Here is a 7,157-nt window from a genome sequence, read left to right as displayed (position 1 = left end):
TAACTTTGAGCTTGTTTTGCTGGGTGTGAAAAAGAGAGTGTATAGCTCTTAAAAGCTATACTGTTTGTGAGTTTGGTGTGCTGAACAATTTTTTTCTAGTTTGTGATGCTGTATGAAATGTGGATGACCATTTATAATATTATTGATACCAATTTTACAAAATTGTAATGAGTCTTACAAGATATGCCATGTAAGGTATCAGTAGAAAAGTTATGATTTGCTAAGTATGACAATCTTGTTTATATGCATGTATCATCTTTGTATCATGAGCAGGGGCTGCTCCAGGCACCAACGCAGCAAACGTGTGCCTAGGGTGGCAAGCTGCGGGGGGCGGCCTGCCGGTCGCTATGAGGGCAGCAGGTAGGCGGCTTTCAGCGGCACGCCTGCGGGAGGTCCACTGGTCCCATGGCTTCGGCGGCAATTTGGCAGCAGGAACACCGATGGCACGGCACCGGCGGACCTCCCGCAGGAATGCCGCTGAATCCGCGTGGCCAGCGGACTGCCCACAGGCGCGCCACCGAAAGCCGCCTGCCTGCCGTGCTTGGAGCGGCAAAAAACATAGAGCCGCCCCTGATCATGAGTTATAAATATGTGTAATATATCTGTGATGTTGCACTCCATATGTTTAATAAAAATGTGTTTATAAGTGTGGATATGATGTAACTGGAATATGCTTTATGCAAACGGTCTCTTGTAAGGTATCATTACAAAGGTTATGATCTACCAAATATATTCATCCTATTTGTATGCATGTATCAGTTTTATATCTGAAGTTATGAGCATTGGCTCTATGCTTGTATTTGAAGTGTTTGCGTAGGAAACACATAAGGGAGGTTTGGCCAACATATCGTGAAGGGACTATTCAAGTAACTGGAAGTACTTAACTAACAATGGACTTTGGGAGACACCAATCCACATCTGAGTTTTCCTGGGAACGTTCAAACTAACATGTAAACAATGGTGTTGGCCTGCAAAAAGCCGAATCATTCATGGACATGTGACTTGCCCATGTGGCTACAAACTGCATCTTGTTCCTGTGATTTTGCACTGAAGAACAAAGGGGTTTCCACCCACAATAGAGAGAATATAAAAGGCCCTGGAAGCCTCTCCATTTAAGCCCCAGTCATGTGGAATCCCCTGCTTTTCACCTAAGATGCCTGCTGGAACTAACAAGATCTGTACCAGAGGAAAGGATTGGGCCCAGACTAGAAAGAAGCTTATTGGAACATCTCTGAAGGTGAGATTTACTTGTACTCAGTTTCTTAATGTATTAGGCTTAGACTTGCATTTTTTATTTTAGACTTTATTTTGCTTGGTAACTTACTTTGTTCTATCTGCATCCGAAGAAGTGGGTTGTAGCCCATGAAAGCTTATGCTCTAATAAATTTGTTAGTCTCTAAGGTGCCACAAGTACTCCTGTTCTTTTTGTTCTATCTGTTATTACTTGAAACCACTTAAATCCTACTTTTTATACTTAATAAAATCACTTTTGTTTATTAATTAACCTAGAGAAAGTGATTAATACCCGGGGAGCAAACAGCAGTGCATGTCTCTCTATCAGTGTTATAGAGGGCAGACAATTTATGAGTTTATCCTGTATAAGCGTCATACAGAATAAAATGGACTTATTTGGGGTTTGGGTCCCATTGGGAACTGGGTGTCTGGGTGCTGGAGACAGGTGACCTGCTCAGCAGTTTTTGGTTAAAGTCTGCAGTGTTGGGGGTGTGAACTGTCTGTGTCTTCAGTTTATGCAAATGAAAGAGGATGACTACTTTGAGCAGCTTTGCTTTGGTAGGCAGCCTACAGAAGGGAGTGGTGGAGGGTAGAGTTGAGAGCCAGAATCTGCTCACATGGGGCTTCTCATAGTGCTCTCTGTCTTGTAAAGGCCAAATTGTAGCAACCACCAGTGTGAGGGCAATGCACTAGAATGGCCTTTGACTGGCAGGCAATATGCTAGTTAAGGCCAGGCCCTCTTAGAGCTCTAGAGAGGGCTAGGCTATTTTCATTTTTTAAGGCTCTTAGCCATAATGAAAATAAAAATTAACAATACATGAAAATAATTAGACCACCAAAAAAAAGAGAGAGATTTTATTTGAATATTTTTTTATTTAACCAATGTTTTTCTAGCCTTTTTCTGTGCAAATGCTCTAATTATTGAAGAAAAAAATCTAGCTTTCATGCAATATCACAGTTGATATTAAGCATAGCAAGCCCATTCAGATGTTCTTGTTCCATAGTTGAACAGTATAGTTCTTTACCTACTTCAACATGTTGAAGGTGCATTCATCTGAAACCACTGATGCAGGCAAATTGACAAAAATGCGCAGTGCAATTGTGACATTAGGAAACACTCTCAAGAGTCCAAGTTTGGGTATTTCTTGAAGCAATTCTTTTGCCTTACAATCCAATTTAAAGTTCGTGGAATATATTTGTTTGAGGAAGATGACCTTGTCACTGAGATCTTTTGAGATTTCTTTGTTGTACCGTTGCTGAAATTGTTCAGTTGCAGAAAGTAGATCCTCATTACTCAGTCTGTTGAACTGCCAAAGAAACCCCAAAAGGGTACAAATTAGGCACAGTGACTCAAATCGATATGTAAGACCTGATTGAATACAGTCAATGATGACAAGGAAGACACTGACCCTATAATGCTGCTCGGCATCAGATTCAGTAGATAAGATGCAATTGGTGGAGAACTCAGAAGAAATGCCAATATTCTGTGCTACTGATTTGGACTCAATCAGGATCGCATCCCATTGTTCACGAATCTGTTGAATGCCATTGATAAGACTTTCAATGTTATCCCTCTCAACATCAAGTGTAGCATTGCGTGCTTCAATTACCAGATTAGTTTGGTGGATCACTGTAAGTAGCTTCATCCACAAAGATGACATCAGAATTCATTAAAATTTGGACATGTGCTTCTGAATAGACTGAAGTTCAGTTCGAGCCTGTGCAGTGAGATTGAGAGATTCAAGCTCATTTAAAGCCTTTCTCACTGAATTCAAATGCTGCGCAACTGGTTGAACACCATCAATCCATGCAGACCATCTAGTTTTGGACATCCCATGCAGTGAAACAGGAAGATATTGCTTCAGAATTTCCCACCTTTGGGGACTGCTACTGAAGAGATTGTACATTTGCTGAACAGTTCCAAAGTAAGTAATTGCCTCCGTGCATGATTCAGCACAGTCAACACCTACAAGGTTTAGTGTGTGGTTTCCACAGCTGATGAAAATACAGTTTGAATTATGCTCAAGCAGAACTGCTTGTAGACCTTTGTACTTCCCAGCCATATTAGATCCATTGTTATAGGCTTTACCAATGCAGACTTGAAAATCTAACTTAAAACCTTCTAGAATTGCTAGTACTCGAGCAGTAATTTCTTTTCCAGTTTTTCTCGTGAAATTATCAAACAAAATAAACCTTTCTTCAATTGAAAATTTTGAGCTGTCTACAATCTTAATATATCGAATAACTATAGTAGTCTGTTCCTTGTGAGAACAACAGGGAGTGGTATCAACAATGATTGAAAAATACTTGGCATTTCGAATCTCATCAAGAATTGTTTGTACAAATGACCCACATAGCTCAATAAACTCATTTTGTATGTCTGGAGAGATAATCGGTTTGCATGTGCTTTTGACTCTCTTGCGATTCTCGAACACATTTAACATGCTCTGATAAAAGTGGGTCATATTTGCTGAGGAGCTCAACTATGCCTAGAAGGTTTCCATTTGCACAATCACCAATATGTTGACTGGAACCAAAGAAAGCCAATCCCCGCTCAGGAAGAAAAAGGATGACATTCAGGATGCGCTCAAGAAGTTTTTTCCAGTTATTAGTTTCTGTAGAGAGTTCAGTCAAGAGTAAATTCTCAATGAACTTTCAGCTGATGCTGCCCTACTAGCTGATTTCCATGCAACATAGTTTTCTTTGTGTGACGTTGAACTCTCATGTAATGGTATTTGGTCTTTCAACTTCCTCCAATCTGTGTTGATGCTCCATCCTGATTGATCAGAGAGAACTGATGCATTTGCAGCACTTTTGTTCAAAATGAAGTAGGGTGCACAGTACAGAGATTGTTTTTCTGTACTCCAGCATAATCAGTCTCTTATGCAGATCTCACCATTTGGAAGAGTTTTTGTCAGCAGACAAGTAGGGAAAGCATGATTATCATCATCTTGTGGAATGTTACTTGGAATTTCAAAACAACTAATTTGAAGAAAAGATTGCATTTGGGCAGCATTGCTCTTGTCAATAATTCCAATGTCAGTCACAGTCACACCTGTAGTACTCATGAATTACTCTTGCTGCGTAAGATCTACATCTTCCTGTTGCTGTTGAGTTTCTTGATCGTACACAGGAACTTCAGCTGCATCTGTTATAGTTCGCACATCTCCTTCTTGACTACTGTCCTCATGTTCAAGTATTGGCATTGAAATATCTCCTGTTGCAGTTGTGGAGTTTTCATTATCTGTAGCGTTGTTTGTTGGGGAAGGTATGTTTTCTATTGGTTTGAGAAATGAAGTTATTGGCTTTGAGCTCTTAGCTGCTGCTTCACTCAGTTGTTTTCGCCGTCTCTTGCTTGCACCAATTTCAAATCTCCTCTTCATAGTGATCTAGCTGGTCAATATGTAGCCTATCCACACTTGAAATATTTTGCTGTAAATAAGTAGCTTATCTACACTTGAAATGTTCTACTGTAAACATGTACACAAATGCTGAAAAGATTTAAAACGGAGGAATACTAATTAAGAACACAAAATGAAACAGACAGGTTATTATCCGTATCACTGAATTAAAACTCAAGCACGCAAGGTATAATATAACAGGCTGAGCTGAAGAAAAAGGGATGACATATATATAGTAAACACAGACATGGATACAGACAGAGGGATAATGTCAAAAAATTTCAAACGTGCGTCCTCACGAAACTCACTGTACAAGATTATCCTCACAAATGTTCACCTTGAATCTGGGCCTATAGACTATGAAAGTCTATGATGATGGCCAAACTACCAAGCTAGGGCTCAACCAACAAACCAGTCACTACTTTTAGCTACCATATGAGATAATAATGAGGAATTCTCACACATAAATAATTCCTTAGTCAACTAGATATAAAACTATGAAGACATTAAAATGTAACAATTCTCTGCCTTTCAACACGCACTTGATCCAGCACCAGCCACTAATTCTATATCATCAGCTGCTCTGAGAGGACAAGTTCATCATGGTCTAATCTTGTGCCATCAGAACCGATATTTTTTTTTAATATTTATGACCATTTTTAAATCTTTAATATGACAAAATCTATATCAGTTAACAAAAAAAAAATATGTCTTTTACCAAATCACATCTCTTATTTGCTTAAACTTGCAGTTCTAAGCTGAGAGAGCATGTCACATTTTGGTCCGATAGGGATGCACATAAAAACAAGTTGTGAAACTTATCAAATGCCAAAAAATTAACAAGTGTCTAAATTTGAGGCCCCCTTTGAGCTTGAGGCCCAGGCCAAATGACTCTCCTGGCCCCCTCTCTGATTGGCCTATTGGCTTCTGATTGACTATGCTTTCAGGGGTCATTTCTCTAGTTGGCGACTGGAGAAGGGTGGCTGTGAAAAGCTGATCTTGCTAATCACAATGAGGAGTTATAGCATTTCCTTCTGAACATGAAAATGGCAGAGACTGCTGTTCCATGTCAGCTGCTTTCTGCTGTGGAAGAGTGTCTTGCTCTTCCTGAGAAGAGTGGGGGAAGGGTGCATAGTCTGAGTGGTTAGCTATGAGCTTGTTTTGCTGGGTGTGTGTCACGGAGTGTGGGGGAGTCAGGGCTCTGCACCCCCCCCCCCCACACACACACTTCCTGTGATTCACCGTGACTCTCAGCCAGCCAGTAAAACAGAAGGTTTATTAGACGACAGGAAAACAGTAAAAAACAGAGCTTGTAGGAACAGAGAACAGGACCCCTCTGTTAGGTCCATCTTGGGGGTAGGAAGCCCAGACCCCTGTTCAGGACCTCCCTTCATTTCCCCAGCCAGCTCTAAACTGAAACCCCCTTCAGCCCGTCCTCTGGCCTTTCATACAGCAGCTTGAAAGGGAAGAACCCTTTGGATTCCTGGGGCACTTCCCTGAACCGCGGGTGGGGCAAGTACTTGTCCCAGTCCTGCGGATGCTGATTCATCAAGGGAGGCTGCACATAGGAGAGCAGATTCTCCCAAAAATGGTGGTTAACACTGTAGTTAGATTCACCATCCAGTCACAAACTGTGCTCGTGATCCCCCACACTGGTTATCAAGAAGCTAAAAAAATAATAATCACACAACCCCCTTTATTGCAGCCCAGTCTCTGCCTCCAAATCAGCAAATAGACCCGGGACTGTGAGAAGTTATTTAAAACTCTATTCACTACACAAAATGGATCTCAAAAGGACCAGCCACATTACCAGATCAACATTCATCTGGATCTTACCCAAAATATCATGCTGCCAGTCAATCCTTTAGTATCTGAAAGTAAAGGTTTTATTATAAACAAAAAGAGAAGAGAGTTGTTAAATGGTGAAAGCAATCGGATACCTACAGATGACTTCACAGTCCATATATCAGGTTCTTAGCAACATTGGTGAGTTTGCTGGCTTGTAAAGTCCCTCTGGAACACTTCCGAAGCTTGGATGGGCCATTGAGTGCTTTGTTCAAAGTTTCAGTTACTCCAGAGGTGAGAAGCAGGACTGAAGTCAAAATGGAGAAGATGCGGCTGCCTTTTCATATCCTTTGCCATGTGACTTGTACATAGAATCATAGAACTGGAAGGAACCTCAAGAGGTCATCTAGTCCAGGCCCCTGCACTCATGTCAGGACTAAGTATTATCTAGACCAGGGGGTCTCAAACTGTAGGTGAGCATCCCAAAGTGGGTCACAAACTGATTTTAATAGGGTCACCAGGACTGGTGTTAAAATTGCTGGGGTCCAGGGCTAAGGCCAAAACCAAAGCCCTTCAGCCCTGTGCAGGTGGGCTAAAATTATATGCTCCCTGCCCAGAGCAGAAGTAAACATAGCATTTCACTGCTGGGGGTTCAGCACACCAAACCCCCAAACAGCCCAGCTCTTAAAAACCCTACCCTGTCTCTTTTTCACACTAAGCAAAACAAGCTTAAAGCTA

General features: G+C 41.2%; 1 non-coding gene across 1 annotated transcript; it reads left to right on the top strand.

Moving 5' to 3' along the window:
• Window positions 1–5,565: 5,565 nt before the first annotated feature.
• Window positions 5,566–5,779, top strand: LOC112101730. The gene has a single exon (XR_002907685.1). It is a non-coding gene; the product is annotated as a small nucleolar RNA U3 (small nucleolar RNA).
• Window positions 5,780–7,157: the final 1,378 nt, after the last annotated feature.

Source organism: Terrapene carolina, unplaced genomic scaffold, assembly GCF_002925995.2.
Source record: "Terrapene carolina triunguis isolate 2854851 unplaced genomic scaffold, T_m_triunguis-2.0 Scaffold58, whole genome shotgun sequence".
Classification (NCBI taxonomy): domain Eukaryota; kingdom Metazoa; phylum Chordata; order Testudines; family Emydidae; genus Terrapene; species Terrapene triunguis.
Note: the sequence above shows the minus strand (reverse complement) of the source record. Positions and strands in the feature narration are given on the sequence as shown.